We start from the raw sequence: 20,832 nt of genomic DNA, 5'->3' as shown, positions 1-20,832 counted from the left end.
AGTTAAACTATGCCAAGTATTTATTAATTAAAACTTTTAATTACATTAACCATTCTATAGGCTGTGGTGCAAATTATCCATCAGCTAAAAAATTGATAGAGCAAAGCTCCACCAAATATATTCAGGATTTTATTAGAGAATCTAAAATGATTTAAAATAGCACAAAGTTTTAATTGCTAGTTCTACATCTACATAACTATGCATATTTTTAACTTTGAAAGAGAATATTAGAGTGAATACCTACGTACATTATAATTTCTTCGTAATGGAGTAATATTTTTCTTATATGTGAATCAAATATTAATTCTAAAGGTATTTTATTTTTTTTACTTTCCAATTTGCATACTTTTATTACATTTTCTAGGTTATGTCTGTAAGCAAAAGGTTAATGGTATTATATAATATTATTTGATTATGAATAGTAAATTAAAGAGCATATTATGTAGATTGTAGCCTTGTAATTACAAATCTATCAGTTGGTTGCAGAAGTAATAAACAAATTTCCAAGATTGGTTAATTCTTGACTTGGAAACCCGAGTTACCAAAAATAAAAAAATTGCTTTCGAAGTACTCGATACTGCAACTCTAAGATTATGCTAGAGTAAACACCAGTACAATACTTCTTAACCAGGCGTATAAATTATAAATTATTTTCATTAAATTCCTAAGAACTTACCCAGAATTCTTAGTTGCGTTTTAGTTTGTGCAAGAAAAAAGACACAAAGGCATCCATCGTAGTATTGCAGTAAGCAAGCCAAGATGTTTGAATCCATATATAAATTATTGCTGCGTAGAAACTGTAAGCATATTTAATTATACAAAGATATCGTAAATTTAAGAGTATCGTTAAAATATTCATAGCCAATGAAAACATCTTTAACTGATTGGAATATCAATAAGTTCACCAAGTGAAATAACTTCAAGACATTACCAAATTATGATAATAATAAGGTAGTTGTCAAATTTCAAAATAAAATGTTTAGTACAGTTTGAAAGCTAACCCAAGCCATGACGAAAATAATTGTCGAGTCATGCCGATTTATTACAAACGAAAACTAAATATGAATACCAAACCCGCTTCCCTTGATAAAACAACGTTTGTAAACATTTTTATTAGCATCTAATGCTTCGAAAGTAGTTAAACTAATAGTTATGACTACAGGAATGCTAGTACAGGAAGACTTTACATTCGATGTTGCAACATAACCTTCCAGTTATGGCTTCCCTAAGCGACTATTGTACGTAATAAACATTTTATTTGTGTAAATACTCACTGCGGACTTATATTAGTATCAAATGGCAGCCATATTGCCAATTCAACGGGCTTGCCTTGTGAGTAAAGTATCACCGGGTATAGAACCCAAAGCAGGCAAGTCACAAGTGCCACGATATTAAATATTCGAAGGAGTAACCTGGCTTGAAATGCTGTCTTTAACAGCAATTTCTGAGGGCACGCGGAAGGCGAATTAAATATAAAACCTGAAATAAACAAAATAGACTATAAACTTAATTTCAATTGTTATTTTAAATGTGCATTAAATTCAATAAAACTAGTATATCTGTAACTACGTACGCCTTGAAACACACGCACAAGAGAGAACGTTATTTGTAAAGTAAGTTAGTGCATAAACGTTTTCGTCGTAATGTGCATAAAGCATAGACAGTTTCGTAGGAGTAACTTAAGTTCATAGTATAATATAATTAATGTAAAGTTAAGAAGAGGACTTTATTCATTATACAATAAAATATAACAAAGGAACAACGCTCTTGCTCAGCGTAGGCGTTTAAAAGAATAGAACACCTGTCTACATTCCACACACTTATTCTCGTGTAACGTTAGGAAGGGACGTGCCTTTCATCACGGCTAAGAGTTCCCCAATTTTATCCGCTTTCCGCCACAGAACAACTTGTTTGTATATAGAATCTGAATTGGTTAACAGTAGAAACATTGTATCCATAACTTTGTTGGCATCAACTCGTACCTGCAAAGATTTAAAGTTATATTAAATTCAATATGAAGTTACTGTTTGAGAAATATTAGTGAATACATTGAATACAATAATAAATAATATAGTAACGCGGAGATGCTTAAAAGGCATTTTGACTACAGGTATGGTATTAGTGCTCACTCAACAGTTTATGAATATGAATATAAATGAAGCGTGTAAGTATTCAATGAAAAAAAAAATGGTTAACTTACTTGATAGACTTTTATAATTTGTTGAACAGTATAAAGCAGAATCAAAGACAAAATGAACCGCATGTACAGCTTGTGTAATATTTGATGACCTTTATTCGCTTCTTTGCTCAATGGATAGAAACCACAAAAGCGCAAATTTTTCAAATGAGGCTCCAAACTTTGATATGACATTATTTAAAATTTTTGACGTGCGTTAACCAGAATAATAAATTTAAATAAACTTCTATTGGATATGTCTTGACGATACAAGCCCTTTGAACACACTAATTCAAAATTTCTCTTTGTAAGAAAACATATTATGTTTGTATCTCTTTAATTAAATATTTAGTCAACGTGTATATCATTTTCTGAATTGCGTGAAATCTAATGACACAACAATTTACGAAGGCGTTAACAGCATTTAATATTATTACCAATACAAAGATCTAATAGCAAATAGAAATGTCTTGAGAATAATATTATAATATGATGTGTAGATATTACATAATACTGTGTGAAATTACTCCTAAGACCCTGTTATTTCAGTTGAAACACATACCATCACATTTTGCTTGTAAACCGTTTCACAACACCATATTTAGTACTTCTAGATATCTGTTACTTCTGTACTACCAATTGTATCTGAATGAATTAACGTCTATGACCGGATGTTATTGTATTGACATATGAACAAAAAACAATACGATGAAAAAATCATCACAAGCAGTACCGAAACATAAATAGAGGAGTATTTTGTTCCTACAATTGTAGGCCAGACATTTAATATTGTTGAAGTTGAAATGCTGCGTAGGTGGCGTAGTATTATGATACGAATGAAGTGTTGAGGTAAACCGACAGGGTTCGATTCCCAGATCAGGCAAAGTCATAATTGATATTGGGTTTCTGTACTTAGTATAGCCCGGACTCTACAATTTGTGTCTGATATCGCGAAAAGCTTGCGCCCTCTGACGTCATGGGACGGAATACGCATGGCGAAAAGTAGGTGCACCAGTAGCGCTTCTGCCTACTTCTTCGGAGTAAAATGCATGAGTGTGTATGTGAAGTTAAAATAGCTATAACGGAATCTATATAGCAAAATATAGAAGCCTTTGAGCTTTGTTTTATTCAAAATCTGTAATCACTGCCGTCTCTTTGTTTCTTTATGTCACATATACGATTTGATACATTCATTGATTCATTCATCTCAGCCACAAGAAGTCCACTGCTGAACATAGGCCTCCCCCAATGATCTCCACGTCGACCTGTCGGAAGCTGCCTGCATCCGGCGACTTCCTGCGACCTTAGCCAGGTCGTCCGTCCACCTTGTAGGCGGGCGTCCGACATTTCGCTTGCCTGTCCGAGGCCTCCACTCTAGAACCTTTCGACCCCAACGGCCATCGGTTCTTCGAGCTATGTGCCCGACCCGCTGCCACTTCAACTTGCCAATCCTATGGGCTATGTCGATAACCTTTGTTCTCCTACGAATGTCCTCATTTCTGATTCGATCTCGTAGGGAAATATCGAGCATAGCCCTTTCCATAGCTCGTTGAGTGACCTTGAGCCTTCTAATGAGGCCCACAGTGAGAGGCCACGTCTCTCTGCCGTATGTTATCAATGGTAACATACAACTATCGAATACTTTCGATTTAAGGCACTGAGGTATTTTGGACGAGAAGACGTCGCGAAGTTTCCCGAACGCTGCCCAACCGAGTTGGATTCGACGATTGACCTCTCTCTCGAAGTTGGACCTGCCTAGCCGGACCACTTGTCCTAAATAGACATATTATTTGATACATTACATATATTAAATAATATTATAAAATAAATAAATAATATTATATCAGAATTCCAATTTAACTCTGAGTCCACTAATTAAAGTCACACGTAACACTCACGAAATAGCTGCTTGTTTTAGTTTACGGAGCGTTAGAGACTATAATTAGTGTCCATTTAGTTACCACCCCTTTAATACACACCAAATACATCATTATTGTGGGTTTCGCAGTGGTAAACCAACGTAGAAACCAAAGGCGCTTCTACAAATGTTACATATAGTGCGGTCCTAGATTTGATTAGGTTGTACATTGGTTCGCTGTTAGGTTTAATTTATAAATATGGCTGTGGTTTCACCAATCTTGTTCGAATTTTATTAGCTATTTTCTATGAGTACGCATCGTCTCATTGAGAAAACCTAGATAATTACAGACGACCTAAAATGTATTAAACAATTTCAAATTTATGATTTATATTTATTGCTTTGCATATTAACGTACATACATATTTAAGTATATTTGTATCTACATCCAAAAAGCAGAACTAAAACAACAGGGATCAATAAAAATAGACTACTAACAATTGTCAAACTAAGTTTCCTTTACGAAATTTTCAAACCGCCCCATCTGCCACAACACAGCAATCTAGAGCATTACATTTACCTAACCGTGCAGTATAAATCCCGGTACAAATGTAACAGATCCTCGGCTAAGTGATTGAGCAAACGAGAAGTGCTTGTTAAGTGTTCGCTGCTTAAGAGACCAACAGTCTTTTGTCACGTTTAACCGGGAGACGCGAATGAGCACTCGTTAGTCGTTATTGCTCATTTAATTCTTACCAGGCACCTCGTTCCGCGTGTAATATGAAAATTTGTATTTCTACATGCGTATACAGAGATGTACGCCAATCTAATATGTGATATGAAGGCAAATATTCGTTAGAGATAGGTAAATAATTATGTGTATTTAACGAAGAATGTGGTTTGTAATTCCCTATGTTTTACTAATAAAAGCTTGTGTTATTTATTAATTGTACGGTAGGGATTTTGATACAATTTTTACAATGTCAATAAATATTGCAGGAATTAAATAAATTATAAATAACTGGGTTTTGCCCGCGGCTCCGCTCCGCATAAAATAAAAAGTCCCATTTTTATTTCCTCAAGATAGAATGGAGCCTATATCGTAAGTTAAAACTTTAGCAATACATCGATAAAAACTGTATTCAATTCCATTAAATAGGTTTTGCGTAATGGGTGTACAAACATACAGACAATTATTTTAAGTTGTTTTAGCTTCTGTTGTTTTGTAAAGAGTAGTAGTTTTTTTTTTTCAATGTCTATGATGTACGCACATTGGCCTGTTACAATTTAATTACGTATATAATAGATAAATGTATATTACACCTCTAATACTGCAACTTACCTACTAACCCATTGCCGATTTGTCAAAGTTATATTATTATATTATATATGTTTCCTCCAACGCCCTTATGAACTGCTCATCACGTTGTTGTTATTTACCTGCAGTATAATATTGACTACTTTGATTAGAATAACTCTAGTACAATTAAGCAGCTTTGCTGTCGCGATTTAAATAGATATTTTTCCGGAAACCGAATAATTCCTTTTCACTTATCAAGACCAATACTTTAAACCAACGTACTCACAACACACACAGCAATAGCAAGTTGGTTATCGTTATCGAGAATAACACAAATAAACGAATATACAAAACATTTTCGAGAATACAGATGTGTACTTTGTGTAAATCATCCATTTTAAACAAAAACTCTCATAGGACTGAAACTCAGCGTCGCACGAAGTAAAAACAATTTTATTCATGTTAAAATTATTATCACATGAGAGCAAAGACACGTTTTAAGGAGCAGCAAACGGCTAAATTATGTTTCAAGTTTGCCCCACTTATGCCATTTTATGGAGACCCGTGTCTCCGTCGGCTATATTTTTTCCATATTATTACTCCCGACTTTAGATTAGCATAAATAAACGAAAACACGAAAAGCTTTTAACAGGAACGCTGCTGAAAATGTGATAATTTCTATTTCCTGACATCGATGGATTTTATTTTGTAATTTAATTATAGCTAATAATCCGCATTCGGGTCCAGATTGTAACTTTTGTCTTCCGCCATTGTTATTCATTAGACGTTTGTGAAAAGTTTTACGTTGAAATTTGATTTAATTAATTGCGACAGTTCGTTTATTTTGTATTGAATTTTAAAAATATTTTAATGAAAATATTATCTTTGATTATAATCTAAGATTTTTAGCCAATGCACCAGTCAGTGAACTTAAATTGAACACGCACGTTTTATGTTTCACGCACATTCGCTGTGATTTAATGGCTCAGGCTTGATAAGTGAGAGACCCTTAGCACTCGCACTTTGTTGTAAAAAAAGAATTCAAATTCCAACGCTGCTAAAATGGGGTTCAACCTCTATGTCAGTTGCTTAATGAAATTACATAAAAATGCGAACATTCCCGGTATATTCGGCAAGGAGAGCATTGTTGTGATATTTGTTGGTGCCGCGCGGCGCCGCCCCGAACCTCGCTTTTGTTATCATTGCGTGAATTATACAGGTAATGGCCCGCATTTACAGCGTACGTGCCTCGACATTCATTAAAACGGCTAATTAAACCAGCCGTAGAGATTCCGACGACGAATCCGCCTTTTGAGACGATGGCATTCTACATATTTCTTCGGGGAAAATTTTAAGTAGAGCACCGTTGACATTTGTTCTCGTGAAGTTTAAAAAGACCCGATGAAAATATTAGCTCCATAAATTACGTAGATAGATGTCTTACCTCGTTTTCATAAATTTCACGAGATGCTCATTCTTGTTTGCGTTACGTAATAGGGTTAAACTTTAGTACAGAAAATAAATATGTTCTATTTTAATATCTACGTTAGGATCGCTTCCATCAATTGATACTGGTAGGAAAAGTAAGCAAAATAGAAAAAGTACAATGTCGTTTACCTAAATTAAGTATAGTTAATATAAAAATCAATTTTATAGATAACACATTCAATACATGCACACATGATCGATCTGTTTGGATAAATTACTAGGACCCAAAGAAAGATTCGTAGTGACATTTTGAGTAATACCAAAACCCTATTGTTGAGATTTTGCGTTAAAATTAGGGTTGTAAAAGAACATGTTGTTTGGCAATCTTAACTTTGCGCGGCGTACAGACTGACTATAAATCTTTATCGATTTTTATCAAAGTATCTTTTTTAGATATAATACTTTTTATCAGTCTTCGTCATTACTTACTTACACAATATTGAACTTCCACCTATGCTTTTCTAAAACCAATGTTAGTAAAAATAGACATCCCAACTTGTGCCATAGTTCGCGCCATTTTATAATGTTTAAAATTATTATTACCTCGTCTTACCCACGCCATATATACAAACTGAATAATGAAAACTTCAAGAAAATCAACATAATTAAGAGAATTTAATATCGGTAATGTAAATAGACTCCCCGCTTAGTTAAGATTATACTCTTCGTAGAGGTTTAATATACCCGAAATCTTTATTAAATGTACAGGAAGAACTATTTATACCTATATGTGATATTCTTTAATAATAAATCACTTAAAACGAGGAAGTGTTACTCGTGAAAACGGTGAGGTGACTTCAAAAATTTTGCTAAAGGAGTTCCGGGTAATAAGGAATGAAATATAAAGAAAATATCGTAATATTTAAATTAAAATGCATATTACCTCACGACAGCATAATACCTGCGCGGATAATAAGAACAATTGAAATTCACGACCGCCCGCAAATTCATAGTCCCGCTAATGCCCGAGTGGTTTTATTTAGCCGTCGACAATCTTTGGCCGGAATAAATAATAAATTATGAATAAATATTATTCAAAATAAAAATTAAATGTAGATGTTGACAATGTCTTTAATAATTAATTAGGTATTTTTAATAATATGACAAATTATCTTTTCATTTATGATACTATACGCAGTAACGTCGTAACTTCTTATAGACAGGCGACGAAGCTAAACTCGATAGTGATACCTCCAATAAGCAAGACCTAAGTGATAGGTCCTACGCTTTGTCTTGCACCCCATATTTTATTCACTGTACATTGCTAGTGGTAGAATTAATTTAATATCCGGCCGGATAGCGATCACTGTACACAAGGTGTCAAAACCCGCCATAGTGGTACCCTTAAGTGTGTTGCGTTCCGGAATCGGCCTGTGTGTACCCGGTTCTACCAGACCAGCATAATTGTGCCGACTGCCGAAGGGTAATTATTCCTTGTCAGTCGTCATTTTATTGGATCTCACTCCAGTTGCCAATATATGCAGTGAAGTAATTTTCTGTGCACATATAAAAAAAAATTGGATGATTCTGAACATACATATTATATCATCATAACCATGTTTCAGGCAATGTATACTACATCAATTTACCCAAAACATTGTTTGATTTTCTTCTTATAAATAATATAAGGGTTGTGAATGTCAATTTGTTACAACAAAAATAAAACCAAAACACTGATTGAAACAAATTGAATTAACTCGGAGCATATGACATAAATAATCGTCCATAAATCAGCAAGTGTAACATAACCGACAAATTACCCTTCTGTTTTGATAAATAGCTTGGTATAAAATTTTGTTTCTATCGAACCAAACCGCTATTAATTTAGTTGATAATGTCTGATTTTAGTTCAGTAATAATATGAAATTAGAAACCGTGCCTATTAGAATATTTCGATTTCGTATGTAAAAATACTTAAACCGATTGTTAACATTTTTACAAAAAGGACTCGGGACTTTTTAAGAGTGAATAACGAATAAGATGTCATAACGTTTATCATGTTTCTAATGCAAAACGGGAAAAATTGGTTGTTTGTGAGCACATGCTTCGAATATGCCAATATTAATACCATGTTATGTATATGTATGAATGTTAGTAATTAAAATAAAACTAAATATGGAGTCCCCCGTAACCATGGAGGCTGTCAGTCTTCAAAAGGCGAGAAATTTATAGTATAAAAAACAGCGGTAAAATCCGAAAACTTGTTTTTTCAATACCAAGCTACATTTGAACACACATCTTTAAACACGAAACACATTTCGATATGAGGTTGAAAGAATGTCTCCGCATTCATATGTTTACAGAGCTATTTTGGTTTTACTCTGGCCGCGCCCGGTGCCCAGTAATTAACAACGTTGTCGAGTCCCAAAGGGATCAAATGTACCCACACCGAAAACCAAACCAATGCCTTTCATTTGGCTCCTAAATTAACGATAGTTGAGAATCAGGATTGCGAACTGTAACCCTATAATTTTAAGCCCGGTGTTGTTTTTATATGCTTTGTTTGTTTACACCGAGTGTGATATATTATGTACGTTTTTAATTACTTTAGACTGACGCTGTTCTCTTTGTATGTAACTGTTTAAATCCTCATGTCATTGATCATAATATTATCTTCAGTCTACATATTAAATGACGTTATCATGAACAATAATAATTTTAAATACCTGATTGGTAGTGCACTATCTCAAAATCGAAAAAAGTAGCTCAATTCCTTTGACATCTAATAAAATTGAATAAAACTTCGACTTGACGAGTAAATATAAATTTAGCACTTAACCAAACCCCCGTGTTGTTAATTTATCCTTTATTTTCATATCGAGCTAATTAAAAGAGTTAGTCGCCGCAAACTTTGCCGAGAAAATAAATTACCAAAAGACTACATTAGCCAACAATAGCCCTAGATGGAAAACTTAGTTCGCTTTTATCCACCGATTGTTACAATACGAAACAAAACCACAGAACGCTTATTAGCTTTAAAGCTCTCGCTGGGGTTTAACTTAGTATTGTTTACTTCTTAGTTGGTAACAGATACTATTGAGGTGTAAACTGGAAAACTATTTTACATTGCGGTCGTTGGATATAGCGATTAATCGATTCTAATTATTTGTTATAGCGACAGTAGTGCGTATCTGTAAGAGAATATAAAATACATCACAAGTTCGTCTTTGAAGGGTTAGACTGGTGGTACTCTCACATATTGAGAGTCCGTCTGGGTAGGTACCAAATTTGGAGCCTCATTTGAAAAAAATGCGATTTCACGGTTTCTATCCACTGAGCAATGAAGCGATTTAAGGTCATCAAATATTATATAAGCTGTACATGCGGTTCATTTTGTCTTGATTCTGCTTTATAATGTTCAACAAATTATAAAACTCTATCAAGTAAGTTAACAATTATAATTTTTATTATTGAATACCTACAGGTTACTTTTTTTAATTTATTTTCACAAGTGTAGGTTTATATACCATCAATCCATACTTTGATATATTTATGTAAAAAAGCACAATTAATCCAGTTAGTTTCATTAGAGTTTTTAAGATTGGTTTGGGCCTATAAAAATAAAAAGTAACTTATTGAATATTTGTCATTCGTAACAAAATAACTTGGTACTATTGAAACCGATAACTATTCCTATTTCGCTATAAAACATTTAAACGAGCCATTAATATATTTGCCAATTTGACAACTAACTGATTTGAAAGTCGATTTAAATATTTTTTGCAAATTTAACTACAAATCGATTTGAATGTCGAGTTATATCGGCTTACCATTACATAAGTTAGAGATTCATTGAATAAAATAGAACTACTATTATCTTGTAAAATAATAACTCGTTTCGGAACTATGGTTTCACTTAAGGTACTATAAATCAATTAAATTAATTTCAAAGATAAAGAAAAGAACACCAACTAAGGAATAAGCAATTTACATTTAACTCGAAATTAGGTAACATTCATAAAATAGGTTCATTTTTATAATCCAAAGAAAATACTAAACATTTTATTCCGTGTAATGAAAGTAAGGCGGAAACCGAAATAAAACATCATAGTACACGGCGCGAGTCTGTTTTCAGCTTCAGTAAAAGTGGCTAACAAACTAATTTTATAGTCGGTCTTTTTACTTGCCTACTTTAACCTACCGGGTGAACACTGAACATAAATGTACAAATAGTTTTAAAAACCGCATTATGATTTTCAACGAAAATGTCGTCGTGCAAATTATGAATATATTAATTATATTTATGTTAATCTTATTAAATCTTGCGTAATTTTGTCCTGATTGTTAACTCAGTCCGTAAAACCAAGAATAAAGAATGGAACTCGGCCAGCGTCTGTGTTTACCGATAATTATAACCTGGGCATCTTCAAGTCACGAGTGTCTTCTAGGCAAGCGTGCTCCACCGTATACCACATAATCACTTACTATCAGGCGAGATAGTGGTCAAACGCAAGCCTATGAGCTATAAAAAAAAATACAATTTATCAAATTTCATTAGTCTCGTGCTCTTTGATAGGAATAACAGTCGTAAAAATTTTAATAAAATTGCATCGGACTATAAAACCTTATTCCATACACGTTCGGATCATCATAATATTATGCGTTTATTGGGGTGACAGTACGCCACTTAATTCGATCGTTCATAATATAAGCCTCGCTTTATTTTATGCAGAGTTGTTGATCGAACGGCGGTCTGAGTGGGCCGGTAATGCCTAATTAATGCAAATAATTTGGCTTATTTAATAGATTCGCCAATTCGTATTGTGCCAGCTGTCTCAGTTAAAGAATCGAGTGTCATGGATGGAATAAAATTGAACAAACACTTCATTCAAACAAATTTTGTAGAGTGTGTTTGTTTTACTCCTTTCCTTACATATAATAAAACAAAGTCCCTAGGCACGTCTGTCTGTCTGAACGCAATAAACTCAAGAACTGCCGAATGAAATTCTGTGAAATAGGGCATGGTTACGATAAATAGGGTTAAGGCAGATTAAGACCCAGGGAAGGACATAGTCTACTTTTTATCCCGGAATATACATATCAGGACTTTTCATAATCATCAGCCCTGTATTATATACTGTCTCACTGCTGGGCACGGGCCTCCTCTACTACTGAGAGGGATTAGGCCTTAGTCTACCACGCTGGCCTAGTGCGGATTGGTAGACTTCACATACCCTCAAAATTCCTATAGAGAACTTCTCAGGTATGCAGGTTTCCTCACGATGTTTTCCTTCACCGTCAAAGCAAGCGATAATTATTTTTTTTTTAGAAAACTCGGAAGTATGTGCCCTTCGGTTTTGAACCTCCGAACATTCGTCTCCGCAGTCCATTACCAGTCCAGTCCATACCCAACTAGGCTATCGTCGCTTATCAGGACTTTTACTACTACTTTAAAATAAAAATGTAATTATAAGATATCTATGTGTGTAAATCTGTATAATATATAAACCCGAGTTTTGGATCCATAATTTTGTAGAATAAAATTTTAAAGGACGCCTAGTTCTAGTCAAATCAGTCATCTCTGAACGCAAACAACATTTAGTATAAGACTGTGAACAAACATAACACTTCGCATTAAAACTATAAACTTTATTTAACTTCTTGAAACGAAAAGTGCTTCAATCGATTTATGGTTTGCAAACTGTAAAAATTGCATTCCACACATTATTATAAGACTGCTTTTTTGTGTAAAATATTGTCATTAATATTATATGGGTATATTTGTAATATAACACGTTACAGAAAAAATAAACATGTATAATAAAAAAGTGCTTTAAAAAGATTAATATATTTTAAACGCCGACAACGCATTAACGATTCCTTTTATGTTATTTTGAACGTTTTGAGCACTAAGATATTCTCGGGGGACAACCTATTTAATTATACTGCTTTTTATTCTTTCACCTCTTATTCTAGATTAGCGTGGGATAAACGCCACACATATCATTAGCCATGTTAAAAAATGGTTTAATTGCAAAATTTTACACAACTTTTTTGCCAACGATGGCTCTAAGAATATAATTAAAAATCTAGCTGGCGATGATAGCGAGCGCTATTCTTTAAGCGCTGTCTTGCGCTCCACCAGGCATCAATTTAATCAACCTTACAGATTTTTCGAATTAAATGACTATTGAAATGAACTCGCATTGAAGTATATAAAGCGGGGTTATTGAAAAACTGTGGATCCGACGGAAAGATTAAACTGTGACATTCATTAGCAGCAATCAGTCAAGCGAACTAAGCAGGGTGGCCTTCCGACAGCTGACTGCTACTTATCTAAATAAGATCGGCGTCGCGGCGCGTCGGCGTGCGTGATGGATTTTAAGACCCTCGTCCCACGCGTTTATAGGGTTCGTAATTTAAAATAACCTTTCAAATTAGTACATTGTACAAATACGACTGCGGTCTTGAACGTAACTATTTTAATATTCATATCGCTATGTTAATTATGGAAGATTTGGAATTGAATAAAGGTTATACCGTTTTTATACCGTACTAAACTGCTATAAATGTAAACGAATGTGTCTTTCAAAGTTGAAATCCCTCAGTCGCTTGATAATATTCTACAGAATAACAAGCTATTAGTAGCCGTCGACGTTCAGCGGAATACTTACTTATTCTCAATAATATTTCAACTCAACGTGGAGTATAAAATATTTTCGTGACTAAATCGAAGCGTAATACCGTTGAGTGTATCTTGACCGATTTGTTCAAGGCTCGTTCGACACAGAATTACCTGTGTACAATTCGGTGACAAAACATTGAATTATTCAACAGAGAGAATATATTTTTATTTTCTACGCTTAAAACGCGATTCGGTGTGAGCTTTTTGTTCGGCTGATGCACGGAATACCTTTTTGAATGTATTAATATGATTAAATTCTGCATACGTGTAGTCAAGTTGTTTAAAATTTCATGCAACGTAGAATAAAACGAACATATAGAGAGTATAAGGAAAATTCAGATTAAACGTGACTGCCAGCGTCCCGGGCGGCAAGTCTTACGGGTAATTCGCAATAACACAGCGCTAATGACCCGGCATTCACAAGGGAGAATTCTCAGCTAACTGCGACATTAAGACCTTCTTATTTGGCTATTTCACTTCGTTATGGGACCTTTGTGGGAGTTTGTGGAAAAATATCGAGTTTGTGGCATAAAAGATATGAAAAAATTAACCGTGCGTAAAATTCATACGGATGGATTACTTTTGGGTAGGAATGATTAAATAAAACATATAAATAAGGGCCGAAATTTCTCTGTTCAACTTACGAAATAAAAATATTTTTTATGATATAGAAAATGTATTATAAAACCTTTTTTTTGTCTCTAAAATAATCACCTATTAGAAGCTATGACTATACATTAAAAAGTAAAATAACTTCACAAAATTAACCTATATACCTTAGTATGCAATCAAATTTTATTTATCAACGAAAAAACAAAAACAAAATGTAACGAAAAACAATATCAGGTAGATATTTTGTTAATAAACGTTACCCTTTATCCGTTTACATAACACGTAACACGACCCATTCAATTTTAATTAATTAATACTCGTGATAAATTATAAAGTGGCCCTATCTACTCGAAACTGTTTAGACCAATGATAAATAATTCTAGCTTCGGTTACATTGGGAACGTGAGTAATGAACTTGATACTGTAGATTAGACGGGGTAATCAATATCGATAATGTATTCAGCGCGACTGTTTCAGAACTCACCTAACGTCGGGGAACCTTCTCATCGCTGCTAGAAATGGTATAAAAGCCGCCCATTACGAGATGAACGGAAAATTCAATCCCTGAATGTGGTTGAGAACATTTTGATTACATAGCGACTCGCAAACACTACGTACATTCGCACAGGTAAATAATTGGGCACACACACTGGAATCGGGTTGTTCCATCTGGTTTCACTACGATTTTCGTGCATGGAGGAATTGTATAGACCTAAAATAACACGTGCGCCGACAGTCACAAACCAAAACACACTTTTCTCAAGTGTCTTCAGATCAATACATTTGACATATACAGTTATACGTGTAGGTGTATACGGCGTCTCGAACTCGTGAAACTTAAAGATATTCATAATTATAATTTCTTTTAGAACTTCCTAACATATTCTTAATAAATGATCATTAAATTTCCGGCGAACCCGTATTAACTTTAGCTCAACCTTATTTTAAAAGTTGGAACTTAGAACTAAGCAAAACATTTTTTGTTGTTTACAAATTCCTAGTGGGTTTTACTAATTAATCATATTTTCTTATTTGCGAATTTGCAGACGTACATCTTGTGGCATAAGTTGCCAAAACATCATTACATGTTACAAAAAAACGAAGTCCCTCTTCTCTATCTGTCTGTATGTTATCGATGTTTCGGAATTTGGTATGGAGATAATTTAAGACCCTAGGAAGGTTATAGACTTCTTTCTATCCTGGGAAGATATAAATCGGGATACTTACCCCGGAAAACTCCTTCACACGGACGAAGCCGCGAGCAAAAGCTAGCAAGGTACTAATTATATTCAAGTCTCTAAATGCAAAGGTAAATTTACCAAGGGCAACCCTAAATTTAATTTTAGTCGTGTATAATGCGTGATTTAAAGCCCTCGTACTTGTACACCCAAGCTTTTTGTTTTGAACCTCACTTTATCTGCTAAAGATGTTATGATTGTGTTTTCTTCTTTAACATACTTATAACGATTTTTTCTTTGAAGTGTGCAACGCTTATATGATAAAAGGTTACCTAGGTATTACTTTGAACACGGAAAATGTTATATTTAAAATAAATACAAAGATCTATAATTCATAATGCATGTAAAAAACATTATTTTCGAAGAGGCTATGAATCTTTTCTGTTAACGAGCAAAGTGTTTTGTATTGCGTGTTTACAAATTTTAAAACAGGTATTTTCAATTTTGGAAGACGGCCAACATAATTTTACACTTAATAAATGAAATCTAATTGGGCTATCGGGGCTATCAATAATGCTCATGAACTTTGTGTACAAGAAGCATTCTTTCTCTCGTACAAAGTAGGACGATGATAAAAGGGTTAAGGTTGTAGGCCAAACCGACATCGAAGTAGACATGGATTCAATTAGAGTGGAGGTGTGCGAAGCATGTAACACGCCAAGCGGTACATGGTGCCATGCTGAAGCTTGCGGCTTCCTGCACCCACAGCACTTAGGGCTTGTGAAGTGATAGTAGTGTAAGTGATAACAGCGAGCGAGATAGACGGAATGTGTTACACCCGAATTCACAAACAATACTATTAGAACGCTAAACGCCCGAACATTAGTGTCAGCAATTTCATAGTTTTCTTTGGCTTTGTTCAGCTCTGTCTTCTGATGGCAAAGTGAAGCAAAGTTTTATTTCAATATTAAGCAATCACAGCGCTCCTCTACCTACTGAGATGGCTGTTATGGCGAAGGCACTGAGAAACATACTTATTATTATATCATTGCGCCGTACTTAACTAACTAATGTGTGTGAATACGGGCCTTGGAGAACGAGCGGTTGCGATTACTGAAGGCTTTAGAGAGTTAAGAATAGAAGCGATATTTGTATGAATGTATGATTTTGCATTAAAAACTAAACAATACGAATTTGTGTCATATAATTCAAAGAAATAAATCTCTTGCTCTCGTGCTTTCTATCATTGATGAGAGACAGATAATTATTAAAATAAAATTTAGAATACATCGAGTAATCAGTCTTTTCAGTCTCAGATCGAGTAATTCAGGCTTTAAAATAGAATTGATTTCTAACAATGCTATTGTAATTTTAATAACGATTACTCTTTAAGTATATAATATTGTACGGTATTACGAAATTTCGTTAACACAATTTTAAATATCTCGTTCCGATCAAAAGGAAAATATTAGAACTGAATAAATCAAGTTAGTGCTACCTTCTAGCTCTACCATCCGTAGAAAACTCATTGATCTTATATTTAACGGTTGCACACCCTCCGATTTCAACGTAAAATACGAATGGATTTAAATACCTAACGATGAAAGTTTATTTTAGGTTAAATAAAACAGACTGCGGAATCAAAAAAAACTCAGTTACAAGTGGACGTTCGAAAGGTCAGTCCCTGCAGTGTTTGTTTTGAAAAATACTATATTCGTTATATCGCGACTATGTGTATCCAATTTTTTTTAACCTGCTTAAATACACTCTGTATATTAAAGTTTAATATGATCTCGAACAGGCCAGCATAATTGTCCGACTGGTGAGAGCTATTCTTTTCTCTTAAATATTTTATAATTAATCTATCTGGTCTCCATTACACTCACCATCAAGCGCCGTGGACTCCACTGCGCATGGTACAGACACTTTATCGTGCCTGTATGAAAAAATCTCGACAAGTGAAAGACGTCCCTCCGATCGCTAGAATTGTACCAACTTACCCCTTATTTATAGACGTTTTTATCTAACGACCGAGTAAGGCTGTGATAACAAGTCTGTTTCTCAGTGCTGACGGCATGGCAGTCTTCGTAGACGTAGGGCCGTTGTGATTGGCCAATATTGAAATACGACAATAATAACCAATCACAACGGCCCTATGTCTATTTCTCAGTGCCGTTGGGCACTGAGAAACAGACTTGTTATCACAGCTTTACTCCGTCCTTAGATAAAAAACGTTTATGAATAAGGAGGTTACTGTTTATCTAACTGGATTTATCTCGGTATATTTCGGGACTTGGTTTACAGGAATAACCCGCTATATTCGATATTTCTCCTTAATATGTATGTAGGTTTACATTGGTCACTATACAACCGTGTACAAATTGATATATATTTCTATCAGAAAATTTAATAGTAAGATAAATAATATTCAAGCTAGGGCAGAACATTTTACGTATGTGTTTATTTCTAATTGAATACTATGTTTGTCTTCCCAGTGAGATGATTAATAGGTAGCACATTATATTCCAAACTTTACATGTTTTAATTTTATAATAAAAAACACCGCAATATAGTTCACGATTTGCCCTTGACTATACTTAAGAAATAATTAAAATATATAGCATTCTATGCAAATATTAATTCACAACAAAAAATATTTAGCGATTTCATGGCCACAACACAATATAATTTGGAAGTAATTAATTACAATTCAAATTAATGCATTTGCTTTGCAACTAACATACTTCCATGCCGTGCATAACTGTACTAACTTAATATTAAACATAACAGCTAGTTTAGAAGGAAAAATGATATATATTTATAGCAAACGAGAATGTGGGACTCTTGATGTTAATCAGATATTACTTATGCTTATGAAAAATAAAATATTCAAAATTATTATTGCGGTGTTAAAATTTTGGCTTTTGACATTATCACTGGTACAAAACGGCAAATAACTTTACGCCAACATCCTGTGGGCAGTGATGTTATCACGAGGGCGGATATATACTTTTAGATCTAGTATATTAGCTCTTATTTTTAAAAATATTTTTTCTTACAATAAAACGTAAATTATTTCAAGTACTCAAATCTCTTTTGTTAATTGTTAGTATAAACACGAATAAAAAAGCCATGTTACTTTAACCTTTATCAAGCATGCTCAAGTACTCAATATCAAGTTTTTTAGCAATCTTTACAATCTGTTATTTATCAAATAAATCATTTTAATCGCCGTAAATCTACTCCGAAGTCCGAATATATATTTACAAAAATCACAGCCAAAATCTGAAATAAACAATTCCAATTCTCGGCAAAATCAAACTTAAACTGAAAATTTTCTGTATCGTAGAGAATCAATCTGCTTGCTTTTGGAACGTGTTCGCTGTGAAGAACAGTTCAAATAACTCCCTCAGTAACACGATCTGTCAAAATGATATATATATTTTCCAAAATATCATAGTAATAAATAGTTTTTGTAAATAAACTATTGTCAATAAATATTAATAAACACAATCTAATTATAGAACATTTGTGAACAATATATTCCCACCGCCCTTAGCTTAACACTTGTCGGGCACATCTAAGCCCGCCTCCAAATTACCTGACTGACATGCCGCTAGCTTCCATTCCTTTACTAGTTAGCGTACTTGCCACTACCATTACTGGCACATTCTACTGCATCGAGTTAGGTGTTAAATATATTTTAATTCTGGTTTTCTACTTAATTGTAAAGCCGCGCTCAGACTAATTACGTCAGCTAACTTTAGTCTGCAGTTCCTATTGGGATTGAATTAGAATATTTGTTTAAGAAGAAGGGTGATTTACGCTTAGTTAAGTCTTTTGATTCATCAGTTTACAAATGCATTTATGCCAGAGTAGCGTATTTCGATTCTGATTTGAATATCGCTATTAATATTGCATTTAGCTTCGTGCTATTTTTAATATATCTCGACAGTTATATTGCACGTTATGGTACATATAATGCTGTCTGAAGTATGATTACTGAAAGTATAAAAGACCGCTCTTACCTTCGGAGACAATAAAATAAAAATAAAAAAGAGAATGTGAGGACAGTAGCCATCGTTATGTCGCCCTACACAAATGCTAATGTACTTGAAATAAAAGACTTAATAGTGTGGGTATCGAATACTTAGGCTGAAACAGCCTTTGTGGGATATTTCATTATGGTATATTTTTAGGTCGTGCCGATAGATAGACATAATCATCATTACTTCTACTCCTCTGTAAAGTGTAAGTCTGTAGAGTATAGTATAGTAATTATTTAATTATAGTTCATTAATATATAATTTTAATGACGATATTAACGATAGAAAAACGCCCTTTCTAAACAAGAAATCAAAAGACACATGACAACTTCAGAGCTGAATTTCCAACTTTGCCTCCTTGAAAACCAGATTTATATAAATATATCATTATCAATGAATTGTAATAAGAACAAATGTTGGTAAATCATAAGAACGTATATAATATCAGCCCTGTATTATATACTGTCCCACTGTTGGGCACGGGCCTCCTCTACTACTGAGAGGGAAGTAGGCCTTAGTCCACCACGCTGGCCTAGTGCGGATTGATAGACGTCACACACCTTCAAAATTCCTATAGAGAACTTCTGTGTGCAGGATTCCTCTCGATGTTTTCTTTCACCGTTAAAGCAAGCAATAATTCCCAAAGAATACACATATACTTTTAGAAAAATTAGAGGTATGTGCCCTTTTTGAACCTACGGACATTCGTCTCGGCAGTTCGTTCCACAACCAACTAGACTATCGCCGCTTTTACGTCTTTCATAAGAACGTAATTCACTATAATTCTTGATTTATTTACCTCTAAATAGCCTCTAATTTAACTACTTCCAACTTACTTACTTCTATTACAGATCGTTCTATACAGTATGAACAATCCTAGAGAAATAGAAATCTTTTTAGAAGCAACGACCTTTAAGCGACGTTCGATTCAACGATCCCGAATTCGGGATTATTCCATCTTAATTAATAGAGAGAACTATTTAAGGTCGTATAATCGCAATACAAAACCCACATCAAACCTTGAACTGTAAGCGGTTGGCTGAGATGCATCCACGGCACTATTCGTCGAATGTTTTCGTCCCATGAATTGGTAGGAGGCAAGCCTATAGCCATATAGGACATAAATTCCAGATTCCAACCTAATACTGAGCAGTAAACCCACCATCACCTTTTAACGAATCTGCATTATTTTTACGCACAGGTGTCAATTAGATATTACTGTTAAATTCCTCACATCTCTATGTTGTACTGAAACTATGTTCTACTTCATAAGCATTAAATTTTAAAATAGTAATCTAGACTTTGTATACAAAATTTTAACTCGTCTGTGGCGGTGACGATAAGTTTATTAATTCAGTATCAATTCCTCAGTCATATATCAGAAGGATCGTGAATCAAAAACACCGAAATTTATACACAAATCAAGAAGGAGTTGTATGATCCTCGTATGTCTAGACTATTAAAATACGTAAGCATGAACTCAGAATTATAATGCACTAGTTGTTGCTCGTGGCTTCACCTGCAGTTTGCTTTTCCACTATAAATCACA

General features: G+C 34.1%; 1 pseudogene; it reads right to left on the bottom strand.

The window, feature by feature from the left end:
* Window positions 1-44: 44 nt before the first annotated feature.
* LOC119192370 lies at window positions 45-2,404 on the bottom strand (annotated as a pseudogene).
* Window positions 2,405-20,832: the final 18,428 nt, after the last annotated feature.

Source organism: Manduca sexta, unplaced genomic scaffold (genome assembly GCF_014839805.1).
Source record: "Manduca sexta isolate Smith_Timp_Sample1 unplaced genomic scaffold, JHU_Msex_v1.0 HiC_scaffold_2696, whole genome shotgun sequence".
Classification (NCBI taxonomy): Eukaryota; Metazoa; Arthropoda; class Insecta; order Lepidoptera; family Sphingidae; genus Manduca; species Manduca sexta.
The sequence above is the reverse complement of the archived record's forward strand: the minus strand, read 5'-3'. Positions and strand labels throughout refer to the sequence as shown.